This window comes from Acanthopagrus latus, unplaced genomic scaffold, assembly GCF_904848185.1.
Source record: "Acanthopagrus latus isolate v.2019 unplaced genomic scaffold, fAcaLat1.1, whole genome shotgun sequence".
NCBI lineage: Eukaryota > Metazoa > Chordata > Actinopteri > Spariformes > Sparidae > Acanthopagrus > Acanthopagrus latus.
In genome coordinates this window covers 88,836-106,288 of record NW_023504086.1, presented here as the reverse complement: position 1 = coordinate 106,288, position 17,453 = coordinate 88,836, and the positions used below count along the sequence as shown (strand labels likewise).

Below are 17,453 nucleotides of genomic sequence, written 5' to 3'. Positions count from 1 at the left end.
TTACAAGGAGTACATCACAAGAAGATCAGTGACACTGCTATCTCCACCCAGGCTCCTCCTAAAGGCATGGCTAGGTATGTGCTCAAGCTTACAGCCTTCATCAAGCCCTCCACACCCACAGATACAGTCAGACAAGCACTAGCTAACATATGTAGGTAGAAAAAACATGATTGCAGTCCTAATCCTACCGTAATCCATACTTATTCTTCTATGTGCTTATTTATAGGTGCACAGCCTCCAACTGAGTGCTCCATGTCATCCAGTGTGGGAGATCTGCCTACTTTACCCTCAGCAAGTCCTCTGGCAAAATTTGGTAAATCACAGTGATGAATAAATGTAACTTTAAATGTAATCTTCAAATCTCCATGTATAGTCGAATTTAAGACATTGAAACAAACCTTTAACTGTCAAGACAATGTATTACATAGAGAAAGAACTCTAATGATTAGAGCCAGTTCTATGGTGATGAAAATATGTGTATATTATCTGTTGATTAATTGTTTCAATGGTTGTTATCTAAGTCATCTTTTATAACTCAAGTTTATATTTTCTTTACAGAAAAAAAATATGGAGAGGCTCTCTGCTATTTTGGCATCATGTCATTCTGATGAGCCTCAAAGAAGCTCAGCATCATCCCGGTCTTTCCATCAGCAGAGAGCCTCGGAGTGCTGGAAAGAGTCCATACATACCCAGACCATACAACCTCCAGTGCCTCATAGAGAAAGAGGCTGTTGGCCATCCTTTGTGTTGCCTCTGCAATGAGCCTGCTGTCATTCGGTTGGTATTCTGAAATACTAAACTTATTCCATGATGGGCTTTTTTAGAATAAGTGGTCAGTTTGTAATTATGTTTTCTTTGGTGCTGGTAGAAGCATCCCACAGGAATGTGGAAAACTTAGTTAGGACCTCCTGTGCCCAAATGTAAAGGGGCTAAACCCTGAGACACATATCCCAAATAGATAAAACTTTGTATCTCACCTAATTCAGAATATCCTAACTCCAATTTGTAGTACCTATCACTATTCCCATGAAATATTTTTTTTTAGAATCATTTTGCCTTTCGCTTCTAGGTGCAGAGATTGTCTTCCCAAGGAGAAGTTCTGTGGCGACTGTGATGTACTGCATCACAAAAAGCAGCCACTCCACAACAGGGAATCCATTACTGATGGGTTTTTTTTAAAGCTATTCGTCCAACTACACAGATAATGAAACAGGAGGGTGGATATTGCACCCATGAGCAAGGTATGTCTCAATCTAAGCCTAATCGTTTCCATATATATTTCTAGCTTGTTACAAATAATGTAAAGCAGTGGTTTCTTGTTTTTGTCAGCATGCATTTTGCCAGCTGTGAAGGCACCATGCTGTTCTTTTGTGAGGGCACAAGCATCATCATATCACCAGGGAAAACAGTGATTTTAATTTTGCCATCAACTATATTTGTGTGGAACATGCCAGAGGCAGTGGACTCCTGAATTAAAGGACCTCATTAGGAGCGGATATTGGCCGGCCTCTCTTAATGTGTCTGCTTTGTACACATTGGACCTTTTGAGCTCCTTCCAGTAATTGAAGGTCATTTCTCCTGGTTTTGCCAGACAGGCCTTCTCAAAGTTGCTGGAGCACCGCACAAAGTGTGGAGGAAGAGTATGTTTATTTGTTCCTAACCATATTAAAAAACTGCATTTACATAAGCAGACAACATCACAAAAATGTATAATTCTCTGTATCTTCTAGTCTGGACATATCAATGGAGATGCATTGCGGTGCAGTTTCTTAGAGTTTTCATACTCTTCATTCGAGGAAAACTGTGGTGCTGAATTCACCTGCCCAGCCTGCACACCTGAAATGTTGCCATGGATGTGGCTTGCAAATACTGGCCCTACTTAGAGAAAGCTGCCAGTGTCCTTCCTGCCCTCCAGGAGCTGACACAAATGAAGTTGTTCCTCAGTGTTATGCATGCAAGACCTCATGCAACTAAGTGTGAGGTATTTTTAACATTTTTGTGTCATATGAGCATTTGTAACGTTTACAAGAACAGTAACAACATATAAGTTTATGAACAACTATGGTATGTAGCCTTTTGCATTAACATCATATCCCTCTTTACTTACTTAAAGATCAAATGGAGTGGTAGGAACCAGGAAGGAGCAGGGATGACTGCTGGTGAGGAGGTGGAGCAAGTTAACAGCTACCTATCTCGTTGAGCCCTGACGACAAAATATATGTCGAAAGCAGGTGATTAATCTGTTTACCATATTCTTGTACCCTTTTTTAGATTGCATTTCATAAACTAGTTCTTTGTTTTCCACAGTACGTGTGGACATGCTTACACTGCATGCATTGGGGTGGAACCACACAAAAAGGGCCTCTCTACACCAAGCACTTTCCACTAGATATGTAAGTCTGGTAAGTCTGTATTTGTGGTTTGGTTGTGTCATGTATTGACACATTTGTTGTTCACTTGGCTTGTTAATCCTTAAGGGCATTAACCTGATTATTATATAACACTATTTATCAGACATGTCAAAGTTTCCTGGACGAGACTGCAAGGCTAGCTGAGCTAAAAACAGAGCTGCATTGCTCGGATGATGAAATGACATCACAGTGGATCTCTGAGGTGATGGAATGGGCAGCTGGAGGTAAGCAAGACCAGATAACAGAAATCAGTGCAGAGAGTGCACATCACATGTTTTACACCCAAGTTGTATTGAAATGGATTTCATATGTAGACCAAAACGAGCTCTTAAATTTAAAGTCCTGTGTTCTGTTATATTGAATTTACTGTAACTTTTATTTCTAGAGAGACACCAAATGCACCTCATACCACTGAAGGCACCACACAGAGCGAACTTCAGCAGTCCATCATGGGGCTCTACCTTAGAGTCAGGCAATGGAAACAAACCCCCTACCGTCAGGATGGTATAACAATAAAACAAGTTCATAAAATCAATCTGCTGTATTTAATAGTGTTAACATTCCAACAAATGCAAGTACTTGCAATTCATGAATTCTAACTGTCCATTATTTAAACTGCCATTTAGATTATGATAATCTAGATGGTGTTCTTGCTCTTAAAGTCTTTTCAGACAGCAGCAAGTTTCGCCACCGCCCTCAGAGGAAGCTGGGAGAAGACAAAAAACTGCTTCTTCAGGAGATGCAGAGGTACAATGGACTAGTACCAGACTCTGCAGCAATTGATGAGGCTGCTTTGGAGAACACATTTTATATAAGCCCTGATGAAGGCCTGTGGCCGCAATGCGTTGACTTGTTTTAATTTGTATGGCCATGCTGCAATAAAGACTTTTTAAATCGCTCTCCTACTCTGAGTGCCTCAGTTCCTGCTATCACTCAGTATTTGGATCCTTACACTGAAGAGGACCAGAGGCAGAGACAAAGACACTAACTTACAAACAACTGATACCCATGCAGCACTCCAGGCATGTTTTTGATTGAGTTCTTGTATTGGTTTAATCTGGACCTCTGAGCTCACTATCTCCTGCCCGATGGTAACAGCTCAGACTGTGAGTGTAGAATATGGGATGAGTCCTCCTGGATTCTCTTCACCTGTTTCAGTGCACACCTTTCAGAGACTGCAGACTGTAATGATCTTTAAGGCCAATAATTTTCATGGCTCTTTGAACCAGGTGCATTAGCTTTGATTTAGCTGAAACAGGGAGGTTCCCAAATCAAACAGTCATACTGATTACACTCTCCAACACAGCCTGGTACAATAAAACATAATTCTCTGCTCAACTCTGTACAGTTGCAGTCTCCTTAAAAATTACAATCTTTGGAGGAGTCTAGAACACAAGCAGTCTACATGGGTGGTCCGTGTTAAAGTTCTGTGTATGTGGAAAATAAGGTACTTTTAGGTCTGGATTTGTGCAACTGGTTGGTTGTGGATGACAATTTAGCTGTGATCACAGACTCCTTTGGGATCGAAAATAATCTCCTCTGTCTTTTTAACATTTATTGTGAGATGATTGGTATTGCACCACTCAACAAACCTTTCCACTTCAGAATGATAAATGTTAGTGTTGTCATGCACCTGAAGTAAGCTCAGCACTGCAGAGTCATCAGAGTGCTTGAAAATATAATTCTGTGTGTGACTTGCTGAGCGCTCATTTGTGAACAGTGTGAACAGGACTGGTGAGCTGACACACCCCTGAGGATCTCCCGTGCTTATGGCTTTTACCTGAGAAACACTATTACTGACCTTAAGTAGCTGAGTTCTGTGTGTTAAAAAGCAGTGATACCATCTTATAACTGAGGGGCTGACAGCCAGTTGTTTCACTTTCTGAATCAAAAGATGTGGCTGAAGTATGTTTAAAGCAGAACTAAAATCTATAAAAAGCAGTCGCCCCACTGTCCTCAAGATGTTGGCCTATATCTGCGTTTTACTATATTGCTGAGTTATACATACCATGTCCAAGGCAGTGTCTGTAGTGTTCAGAAATAAAAATCACTGAGTGCACATGAATGGAGGTCATGCATTGTTTCTTTGAGTGTTACTTCGACACTTATTTAATATCATAAGTGTGTCTTAAAATGTATTACGGAACATTTAACTTACCTACATGTACAGTACACATATACTCCCTATTCTACGATTCGATACAACCAGTAGCGGTCCTAGCTTTCATGACGCCCTGGGCGAACCTCACCTCCAGCACCCACCCCCTCCGAAAAATGGACAGGAAAAAAAAAACCCTCAAAATAACTCATTTAATAAAGTTGTTGGAAATTTGGCCAACATACACAGTAACGGCTACAATAAAACAGATATAAAATCATGAATACAAATAGGTACCAACAATCAAAAGAACTAGTATAATAGAATGAAATATAAAGAAAATAGTGAATCAAATATCTAAATTGCACAAATCCTTCATCACACAAGTACAATAACACACTTAAGAGAGTATAATAATTTTACTACACTTTGTACAAGAAACACAAAATGAATACCAACCAACTTCTAGATATATTTTCCCCACTAACCAGTGACTTCCTGAAGTATTAATGGTGGCAACTTCTTCCGTCACTGTTGTTTCTAGGGAATACAAAGGCAGATGGTACCTGACTTGGTCCCCTGGAAACCAGTTGTGTCTGAACTCTCACAGTCAGAACTGAAGGCCAGTCAGCAGGTCAGTGGACAGAAGCTCATCCTCAAGAGACGATGCTGCTCCAGGTGTTATCTAATGGAGAGCACAAGGGCATTAGTATACACACATTGTTCACAGTGTTTACAGTGCAGAACATCACACATACACAGTGATAATAACAGTATAACTGTCTGCAAAATGCTTTGCAGGGATGCACACACACACACACACACACACACACACACACACACACACACACACACACACACACACACACACACACACACACACACTCACCTGAGTCTTGCTGCGGAGAAGCAGAGGTAAATGGGTCTTCATCCTCAGGATCAGACAGTTTGTGGAGACTATGTGTGTCTGAGGAGGTAGATGGCTCCTCCTCCTGGCTAGTGGCAGAGGGTGCTCCAAGATATTTAAAAAGTCCCCTGCATTGGCATTAAAATACAACATAAATGATCAATGCAGGGGACTTTTTAAATATCTTGGAGCACCCTCTGCCACTAGCCAGGAGGAGGAGCCATCTACCTCCTCAGACACACATAGTCTCCACAAACTGTCTGAACTGTCTGAACTGTCTGTCTAAAATACAACATAAATGATCAATGCAGGAATAGCACAACTAAATAAAGCTGTTATTAAGCATAATGTATCCAACTTTTAGAATAGGAACCAAATGAATAGAAAACAAAACACAACCTCCTTGGTTAATGGCTAATTATATACGTGACACTCCAAATGAGTCAGAAAGCTACATCAGGAATTAGCTTCCAGAAGTGATAAGTGACTTTACTGAGCAGCACAGGACCTAACGTGATGTTTAACACACACTATGTGAGCTGGTCATGTTGTGTTACATTATTAGGGTGAAATGAATTAGATAGAATGTTTGCAGGTCAGCTGGACTGAAAACGGATGCTGTCGTCATCTACTATTGTAGCCAGCAGTGTAGCAAGAGGCTAACAAACATACCAGTTAGCCCAACTTCTACTAATTAATGTCATTTCATCTCATTACATGCATGGTCACACTTCTGAAGAGTGTTTGACATGGCTCCGTACCTTTATCTTCTGCTGGTTTCTCCTCTTCTTCTCTTGTCTTTTTCCTGACCTGGGCACCTGATGGCTGTGTCCTCTTCTTATCCATTTGTTTATTTGACACTGGGGAATCAACACGTGACCCCTCCCAACACCGTCAACCAAGAGTTAAGACTGAACCAGTTCACCTCGTTTTGTAATATAGCCTGTTTTAGCTCAGTTGGTAGCGTGTGCGTCCCATGTGCTGAAGCTCTGCAGTGGACACGCAGCAAAGGGACCCGGGCTGGTAGTCGACCCGGGTCCCTTTGCTGCGTGTCACTCCCCCTCTCTTACCCTGTTTCCTGTCTCTATCTTCGAGCTGTACTGTCAATAAAGCCAGAAAGGCCAAAAAATACTTTAAGAAAAAAAAAAGAAGAAGAGCTACGAATCAGCAAAAGAGCAACATGTCAGCAACTCTTTGGACTGAAGTGTTATATGTCCCATTGCTCTGAGTGGACAACAGACCAAGAGTAATCCTTCAGTGATCCACGACGGAACAGCAGGATAGTCCAGTGGCACTAAATGTTACCGTTGATTTTTTGATTTTGTAGAATGTGATGCGTCTCCGGAACTACGGATTGTTGCATCAGGCCACCCCAGCAACCTCTGCAACCTCAGGTATCAGCCAGATCCCCCACCAGGGCCATGTCCCTTACCCAAAGCCCAAGGAGGAAGAGGCAGAGGCAGAGAAATGTTTGCCTCTCTATGATTATATTAGTGTTTTTGCTGTTGTGTGTACTGTAAATTGTTGCTTAATATCGCATTACTCTAATCTGACCACTTTTTTCAGTAATGAGTAATCTAACGCGTTGATATTTCCAAACCAGTAATCATAATAAAGTTAAGTATTCAAGTCACTATGTGTTACTATTACTTTAGTCATTTTCCTTGGTAAAAGTATGTATTTTTGCTTTCTTCTTGCATCTCGGGGAGTGATGTCACGTACGCAACAAGTTCTAGCAGGAGATAGTCATTATTTTGAGTTTGTGGCAGCTACAGATGAGAATATTAAGGTTTGTCGTAAACTCTGTGCTGGCAACAAATTACTATCAAGCTTCAAAAACATGACAGTCGCAGCACAGCACAGTTAAGCTCACAGAGCAAGGCCCACCAGGTGGTGTTAAGCAGCGAGCTGCAGCCTCCACTTCTGCAGGAGGTCATTTTTATGTTGAGGCAGCGAGGGTGTTGTTGGCAGCTGCTGAATGTAACTAATAAAGTAACTTGTAATCTAACTCAGTTACTGTTAAAGACAAGTAATCAGTAACGTAACAAAGTTACTTTTTAAAGAAGCAATCAGTAATCAGTTTCAGATTACTTTTTCAAGATTACTGTGGCAACACTGACCGTGACAACAGGAAAATGACTGTCACAGGGCCATTTTTTTCTGTAGACACTGAGAAAACATTTGACTTTTTTTAAATAACAAACTTTATTACAAAACAAACTTATTTACAGTTTTTCAGTAGTGAGCTTGTGTGGAGGGAGGCTGAATCTTCATCTTCCCCCTCCTCTTCGTCCATGTCCTGTACTCTCCCACTTCACCTTGACTCCCAATTCCTCTCAGCACGCTGACACCTGAAAAAAAGTGACAGGCTTCACCTTAAATGTACATAAACTATACAAAGATTAGGAATCTGCACAGATTGGTTTGACATTTCCTTTCTGGAAAACTGACAGGGAGTACAGGGAGAACAAAGACTAAATACAGAGAAGAACTGAAGAAGAGACGAACAGCGTAACAGAGAAACCTAAGACAGAAGTACAAATATGAGGCTGTGAGGATGAACAACCACGTCCGTCTTGTCTGCAGCTGCTGCCTCCTCTGATTTTGAACTGATAGATTAAACAACCAGCTCTGATGAAGCAGGTTCCAGGGAAAGGGAGGGAGAATCTCTGTAGTGTCATGTTTCACCTTAAGTGCTTTGGAATAAAAAGTCAAAACAGATGAAACACAGATGAAAATAAGCTTTCCTTCTGGTTTAAATGGTGGTTCAAATCCACAGGGTCACCTTCCCCCTGAAGGCGACATGAAGTACACTCTCCTTCCCCTGTCGTATTCAGCCGTAATATCCCAGTAGGGCTGGTAGGTGCGTTGGCATCTCCCTCCGTAACGTACCACGTTCACTCTCCATCCAAACTTCCCATTTCTGTGTGTTAGTGTTTTCCACGTTTCCAGCTGTTTGTCAACCGTTAGCTTTGCTTCTTTTTGTCTGTTTTTCTGCCTTCTCCAACAGGTTCTCTCCCCTTGCTAGGCTTACAATTGTAATAATAAATAATTCAGCCGCTGCAGATGTACATGTAAGAGACGGCTGACATTCCGGTCACTCTGCTGTTGCGTTATCACTGAGCAGTCATCTGATCTGAGTGCTGCCTGGCTTGGGTTAGGTTTAGGTTTAGGTTTAGGTTTAGGGTAGGGGACTCTCTACCCTCTCCGGAAGCTTTTTCTTTTTTTTTCCTTGACTGTAGGAAAGCATGAGGTTTATTGGGAGGGAAAACATGGGTAATATGACAATAAACTTTTCAACAAGGGGTAACTCCTCTATTTAAAAAGAAAACTTGAAACCACATACTTCACAGTTAACATCCTGGTCTTTGACAAATGTTCACATTTTTCTGTAAATGCATTCTGTAAATTCACAAAGAAAATATGCATTCCCTCCTTTTTAAAATGGTTGTACAAATCCATGGATTGGGGGGAGGCGACAGAGCCTTCCCCATACCAACCTTACCAGCCGAGGTGTGAAATCCCTGGCACTTCTGAATCTTCTTTCTCCTTCTCCTCATCTTCCATCTCCTCTACTGTCCCTCTATCCACTGTCATAGCTTCCCTCCATCGTCACCTCCACACAGGTGGTTCTCTTAGTGCCAGCCAATGGCCAACAGGCGACTGCCAAGTACTCGATATGCATGTTGTGTTTCCACACCAGCACTGGCTTCACCTCAAGCTGACTCCCACCTTTTGTTAGGCTGATTTCTCTGATGGTGTAGCCCTCTCGAATTCACGCATGATCGCACGATATAACAGGATGTAGTTTCGCAGCTGGTGGAAGCACACACAGTGACTAGAATTATAAAATATGTGTTTAAAAAGTTATAATCATGAGTAGATAAACTGTGACTCCATACTTTACCTATGAAAAGCTTACAGGCTTATATACTGACACTAAACATGTGAGTGTTAGCTAAACCCACCCAGCTCCTGATGTCCATTGCAATGGACTTTGAAAAATTCCTATAAATTAATGATATGTGTTTAAAATAACTTCAAATATTATCACTTGTAACAGTTAAAATTACTACTGACAGCATTTTTTTTGGCCAGCATGAACAAAAATGTATATTTTGATTGAAAATGGGCACTTACTCCTCCCTCTCTGCAGTTGCTCCGCCATGCTTGTCTTGTCTTGTCCGATGTCTGTCCCTCTCTCTGAGCGTGATCAAAGTCATGATATGACTGTGATTGGATAATCAGGATCCAATCAGTAACCAGCATTGCTGACATCATTCAGTTACAGAGTATTTATTGGTCTAGAGACAAAGGACACAGGGTCGTAAGGAGTTAATTCCCCGAGTGTTTGTCTCCTTCCACTATTGTGTTGTTGTAGTTAGTCTTGAAAAAAATCACCGCGACGGTCAGCCCTCCTGACGAGAGTACAGACTACGAACTTTCCTCAGAAAACAGCATCCCTCCCCGCGAGTGAAAGAGTCAGACAGCGTCCTGTTTACTCGTGCCCATTATGTAATCATGTCATTTAGAGCGAAAAAAACGTAACTTTGTCACTTTCCAGGATGTTTGGTGGGTGAAGACCTTAATCACTACACATTATAGCTGCATCCATATGATTAAAACAGTCAGCGGGTACATGTTTAGATTAGCAGGAGGACACCAGGGGAAACATATTGAAAAAAAACCCCCACAGATCTCAACGTCATGATCAGTACCATCACGCCTCTTTTGGACCTGCAGCGCCGGCTTTCTGTGTGAAGCACACACTGGTTCGTCTTTACACTGGAGCTGCTTGGTTCTGTGTGAACAAACAATGGCGGAGAATTGGCAAAAAGCCTAGTGCTTGAACATGAAAACAACAATCTCACTACTGATCATCTTTATTTGAACTTTATCCAGGTTGTTCCTTTTTTACATTTTTAAATTAACATTGGGTTTTTTTCCCGCCTTCCCTGTACTCCTTCACTTTCACAGAGACTGAAGCTTTAACCTGGGAAATTCAATGAGTTGAACTGAATGTACTGTTATAAAAGAAGACAATATTTATAGAGACAATTCAGTTGAGTTTGAGACACTCCATGTTGGAGTGTGAGTGTCGCTCCATGCTATCCAAGAGGGAACTTGTGCTGTAAAATACTGGCTAACTGGGGACTCCTGGGGACGTTTATAATACATCTATTCTAAGCAATTAATTAGAGATGAAAGAAAACTATATTCCTTTTCCTCTTGACTTCATCCTGCTTGTTTTTATCCTTTATTGGAAGTACTTGTTACTTCTTTTCATTCTGCTTGGCTCCTCATTTTAATACAGAGAAGATCTGGTAAATGGCTAAGCCATCCACTAGAGCTAAGCCTTAATATTTTCATATTAAACCAGAATGACAAATCAGGTTTAAAGAATAGAAATGGCATTATTTGGTAGATGAATATGCATTCCCCTTAAAATTAGTGTCCTGCTGTAACTGATGTAGGTAAATTAAGTTGCTTATACTAATAAGCAAATTACTTCTGATTTACAGGTAAAACGTATCCTGTATTTTCCAGAGAAATGTCTGAATATTGACGTCATCAGAGTTAATTATCAACTTCAGAAAGAAACAATGAAAATCTCTTCAGTAAACAAAGAATGGGTGCAGACAGCTCCAATGCAGGATATGGAAGTCCCCTCTTTGATAGGTAGACGTCACTGAAGGATCCAAGACCTCTCTTGGTTTTTTTTCTTTTTTTTCATCGTCTTCGATAAGTAGCTGGAACATTCAGGGCTTATGCTCTTCAGTTTTTGGTTTCAAATCAGCAAACCCTGAATTACTGAATAATGTTAGAAATGTAGATATAATCACATTGAATGAAACTTGGAATCAAAACAAAAATCAATCTAATTGTCCTAACGATTATATAGAACTTATTATACCCTCTGTAAAACACAGCCATATTAAGTATGGCAGAGATTTAAGTGGTTTACTCATATGGTACAAAGGAGAACATAAAGATTACATCTCACCAGTTAAACAAGGTACAAATTACATTTGGATTAAAATTCACTCAAATATTGTGGAAAACAACAGAGATGTCTATTTATGTGCAATATTTATTCCAGCCTCAAACTCCCCTTATCATGCAGAGGAGGTTTTTGAGGAACCCCAGAAGGAAATTTCCTTCCACCAAAGTTTAGAGTCAATCTTAATATGTGGCGATCTTAATGCCAGAACTGGTAGAGAGCCAGACTTCATTAACTATGAAGGAAACAATCATATCTTCAAACATCCCTCTTTGTACCAGACTTGCATAAACACACAACAAGACAAAGACAAAGCTATGATAGCATGGTTAACAAAACTGGCAAACAGGTACTACAAATGTGTAAAGGCTTGGGTCTGTACATTGTTCATGGCAGAATCAGAGGAGACTCTCTGGGCAGACTCACACAATGCTCTGTGTTAGGTAGTAGTGTTGTAGATTATGCCATTACTGACACTGAACCACAATATATAAATGCATCCACTGTATCACCGCAACAGCCCCTTTCAGACCGTAGCCAAATAACCCTATTTCTGAAAAAGTCATTGTCAACCACTGTGAATCCAAACCCTGAGCCAAGGCTGTTTCCTCTACAGGAGATACAAATGGACAGAAGAGAGCACTGCTGCTTATACCTCTGCACTAGACTCTGCTCAAATTCACAACATGCTGGATACTTTTCTCAACAGCCAGTATCAGCCTGCAAGGGAATACATACATCTGGCCACACATCACTTCAACACATTATTTATTCAATTGGCAAAAGAATCTCAATTAAAAATCTCACAAACTAAAAAATCAAGCATGAAACAAAAAGAGCGATGGTTTGATAAAGAATGTGCTGTATCCAGACAAAACCTGAGAAAACTGTCAGGAAACAGAAAACACAGGAACCCAAGTGACCTAATGGGACGGCTTGAATATGTCCAAGCTCTGAAAGATTACAAAAGACTCCTTCATGTGAAAAAAATGCATTATATGGAGGGAGAACTCAACAAAATTGAAAAAGCTATCAATGAAAACACCTTTTGGAAATTATGGAAAAACATCAACAGAAACCCATGTACAGAGACCAACCCAACTCAAAATAGCAGAATCTGGAAAAATGACTTTGATGACCTCTATAAAAATCCAGAGTTTTGACAAAATTTAACAACAGACAAACTGAAAGAACTAGAAATGACAGTGGAGGACATCCAGGGTGCCCTTGACTACCCCATGACCAGTAAAGAAATACAGCACAAACTCAAAACCCTTAAAAATGGAAAAGCTTGCAGTATAGACAGCATTAACTCAGAGATGCTGAAACACAGTAATTTAAAACTCCAACCTGCTGTGCAAAAACACTTCAACCTGGTGCTGGCTGCTGGAAATGACCCCAGTGTTTGGAATAAAGGTCTCATTTCTCCCAGATTTAAAAGTGGAGATAAGTACAACCCCAGCAATTACAGGGGCAACCTGAGTAAACTCTTCTGTAGCATCCTTAACTTCCAGATTAATCACCACATTATCTCACTGATCATCGTATTCTGTCTAGAAGCCAAATTGGCTTTTTACCCAGTCATCAAACATCTGACCACATCTACACTCTCCATACACTCATCCAAGAGCATGTTCACAAAAAAACACAAAGGAAAGATGTTTGCATGTCTTGTAGATCTAAAACAGGCTTTTGACACAATTTGGCACAATGGGTTATTTTTACAACTTCTCCAAAATGGAATTGGGGGTAAAATATATGATCTAATCAAATCCACATTTTCTGACAACCAGTGCTGTGTCAAAATTGGAAACAAAAGAACAGAGTTCTTCAAACAAGGAAAAGGGTGCATCAGGGGTGCAACCTGTCTCCTACTCTGTTCAACATTTATATCAATAAACTGGCCACTCTTCTTGAACAGTCCCCAAGCCCAGGATCAGATCTACAAGGCAAAGAAATCAAATTCCTCATGTATGCAGATGACCTGGTTCTACTGTGCCCAACAGAACATGGTCTACAGCAGAACCTCTCTTTGCTGGAGACGTTCTGTCAGAACTGGGCGGTAGATATCAACCTCGACAAAACCAAAGTCATGGTATTCCAAAAAAAGGCCCGGCTACAGGAATCCAAACATGTTTTCAGGGTAAGAGGGACCACACTTCAGCATACAATGGAATATAATTATCTAGACATCATCATCAGTGCATCTGGCAGCTTTGACAAAGCAATAAACTCCCTCACAGAAAAGGCACACAGGGCCTACTGTAGCATCAAAAGCTCACTATATAAATTCAATCCCCCAATTACAATTTGGCTAAAACTATTTAACAGTGTAATCATGTATGGAAGTGAAGTTTGGGGCCCTCTAATTACCCAGAGGCACACCTCATGGGACACAACACCCACAGAGAAATTTAACCTTCAGTTCTGCAGGGAAATCCTCAAGGTCCAGAGAAACTGTCCAAACCATGCATGTAGAGCAGAGCTGGGACACTTCCCTCTCTCACTACACATGATCAAACAGGTGGTCAATTAAGTTCCAGGTTCACTTAACACAAGCTGATCCTGATTCCTATCACCACAGAGCCTTTCACAGTAACAGCCTCTGTCCAGAGACAGACCCTCTGAGAAGCACCAGAGAAACCTGCCACCTCAAAATCCAAGACCTCCAAAATCTCTCCAAAACTCACCTGGCACCTATAGACAAAAACAACAACATGACTTACATTGACAATTGGAAGAATGAAATTAAATCCATCAATGAATTAGAATGCTATCGCTTACTGGATAGAGAATATTCTCCAGCACAATGTCTGGTCAGCATAAAAACCCCCAAACAGAGACGCACATTAACAATGTACAGACTCACCGACCATCAACTACAGGCTGAAAAAGGTGGGCATGAGAAAGAATGGAAGCCCAGAGAATTAAGAGTATGTAAACACTGTTCTTCAGGAGAAATAGAAACTGAGGCCCATTTTCTCCTCTCCTGCCCCCTGTACCAAACTGAGAGAGAGGCTTTCCTCCAGCAGATAACTGCAGCAGATCCATCATATCAGGGAACAAAATGTAATGAACTGTTAAAAGTCTGTCTGGGAGAAGATCCACAATTTATAAAATTAGCTGCTCAATATGTAACACTCTGCCATGATGCTAGAGAAACACACGAATGCTGATCAGAACCATTATTACTATAGTGTAATATTGTTGTTTTTATTATTATTATCATTTAATATGAACTATATGTGTATATATGTTTTTCATTGTATATGACAACTTGTAATTGCCTAATCATACCCAATCTCATTAATCCTTCCACACACACATTATTCTCTTTATTTTTCAAGTTTCATTTCATTTATTTGTATTTTAACCTACAAATTGTATTTTTTGTTTTGTTTAAAACCTCTACGCACCCATCCGCCCGCCGGCGGGCGATTGCAGATAACTGACTGTTTTCTACACTGCGCAGTGACGTAACTCGCTTCAACTTTCATCATTACGGACATACTATACGACGTTGGAAAGGGTAGAATCTCAGCAATTCATTCGTCCAGTTGATTTTGCAGAAATCATGAGCACTAAACCATAAATCATTGATATTTACCAGCATGGTAAACGTGAGATACAAGAAACGCACGACCTTTGACGCGGCCATAAAGCCGTAATATGTGTCCGATCCTCAATTATTTATATTCCAGTTGTCCGTAAGAATCCACTGATCAAAAGCATCAAAATGGTTTTTCATAAAATTATTCCAGCTTGTGAATATCGTCTTGTAAAGTCCATTTGTTTACCGTCCACCAACTTTGTTTGTCAAATAAAATCCAGACTTCGCCGGCTGTATCTTTATTTTCTCTAGTTCCTGTACGGTGTTGTTGGGTGTGCTTGTTTTCATCACTTTGCTGGCTACAAAATAAAAGTGTCCCCATCTTTCTCTGTTCAGTTTTCACCCCAGCACAGCCCGTGAAGTACATGGAGCGCTCCTTGTTTAAAGGGCCAATCGGCTTTGTTTACTGTTTTTTGCCGCCTTAGTACAGGGATAGCGTTTTGGCTATCAACATGTCAATCACTCAGGCTTCTAGCCAATTATTTTACCTTTCCAACGATGGTAGGCGTGCCCAGGTCCGTTTGGTATGAGCCGAGGAATATCGCTGCGTCTGGCAGCTAGCGGGCTAACTTTACGCAGCAGACGCACTCGCACCGGACATTTAAAGTTTTTTTGACGGCAGTTTTCACAGTTTACAATGGCGAAATCCACAAAAAACACTAAATATGTCCGAGAAGAAGACCTGGAATGGATCATGGCATCATCTGATGAAACTGTAGACAGTGAGTAGGACTCTGAGAGAGAGGAGATGTTTGCTAAGGGCCTCGACGACATCTTAGATCGGTGAGTAAGGTTATCATTGATGATGTTTGATTTATTTATTTAGCCATGGGTGAAATTTGAATGAAAGTTAGTGGGAAGGGGTTCTTATGCTTACAGTGAACAGTACAGTATACATTAGCATTTCATAAATGACGGTAAATGGTTAGGGCCCCAGGGGCTAATTAGCCTAGCTAGCCTCAACTACTCAACCAAAGCTATGTAATCCTTGTAATTCTGTTCTATGATGTAATTCTCTTTGAGTCTCTAACTCCCTTTTATTTAGATTTTTTTTTTAAATCAAGTTTGTAAACAAATTGAACTAGATCTTTTTCACTGACCAGACACTGGGAATATTCCCCCAATTCAATTATTCTGTTTATGTACGGTTACTTTCCTGATGTTTTTGTGTAATATGTAATATCATATATCTGTGTTTATTTATTCCCTATGTAAATAGCACCCTATTGAATTGCATTTATATATTTTTTCATTATATTTGGTAACATTTGTGCATTGCATGGTGTTTTGTAGGTCACAGTCTGAAGACAGTGACGTGGATTGGGAGCCTGAAAGTGAGGCAGTCAGACGCCCAACCCCCTCTCCTGCTGAAGGCGGTCATCAGAAGTGCCAACGATCCTCCTCTGCATCCACCAGTGCTACCTCCCCCGCTGCGCACATACAGTATTAGTATATTGAAAGATAATAAAATCCTTGTTTGAAATTCACTTCAGTATGTCATTTTTGTATAACGCTTACTATTCTGTAGTGTCTTGTCGCATGACAATATCACAATATAGCCACCTAGAAGTGTGTGGAAACCCCTCCGACCACCCATCAAATGAATGTGTGAAAAAATTATGTTTTGAATCATGGAGGAAGGCTTTATAGTCACCAAAATGCTTCAGTAATGTTTCCAGTGTCACAGAAGTGAGAAAAAGCATTTGGCACAATTTGGCCATTTGGAGAGGTTTTGGAGAGGTCCGTGGACGCCAGTGACACCACAAACTAAAAACTCCATAACTCCCATAAGGTTAGGCCTAGAAGTCTAAAGTTTCATCCAGGTGTAGTTGACAAGATGTAGAAGGTATGTGGTATATTTCCATATGCCTTACATAAAGCACATCTGAGTTATTGTTATTCAAAAATGACCTATTTTTTTTGAAGAAAAAAAAATGTTTTAGAGCCATGTTTGAACTGATGTCATTTAGGTTGTGTGTATGGTACATGCTAGGTAAGCACATTTTCAGAAACTAGAGGTTCTCAGCTTTCAGTGAAGTATCATACATCCATCTGGGACTTGTAGTTGTTGTGTTATAAGCTTTTCCATTTCGGTATGCTAATTAGGCAAAAATTACCAACAAAAGTGGGTGCGAAGGGGTTAATTGATTGTTGCTGCTTTGGCAGCATAGTTCTCGTAACATTCATGCCAAGCCGCTGCCTCATCAGAACTCCACCACACACATATGAGATGAGATGTGACAGTGGAGCGACTTGAACCTGAGTGAGTTATAAACCCATTAACATAACTTCCTTGTGGGTTCTAACAAGTCGCCTTCCACTTATTCAACGTGCTTAAATATGACTCATATTTTAGAAAAGCGCCCATTTGTGCTTGTTAAGATAACTGCTTATTAATGAGCGTTGAGAATAATCTAATCTGACAG

At 40.5% G+C, this 17,453-nt stretch overlaps 1 long non-coding RNA gene across 1 annotated transcript; it reads left to right on the top strand.

Moving 5' to 3' along the window:
- Positions 1 to 2,213: 2,213 nt before the first annotated feature.
- LOC119016369 lies at positions 2,214 to 3,350 on the top strand. Its single transcript, XR_005074061.1, has 3 exons — positions 2,214 to 2,635; positions 2,797 to 2,915; positions 3,074 to 3,350. It is a non-coding gene; the product is annotated as an uncharacterized LOC119016369 (long non-coding RNA).
- Positions 3,351 to 17,453: the final 14,103 nt, after the last annotated feature.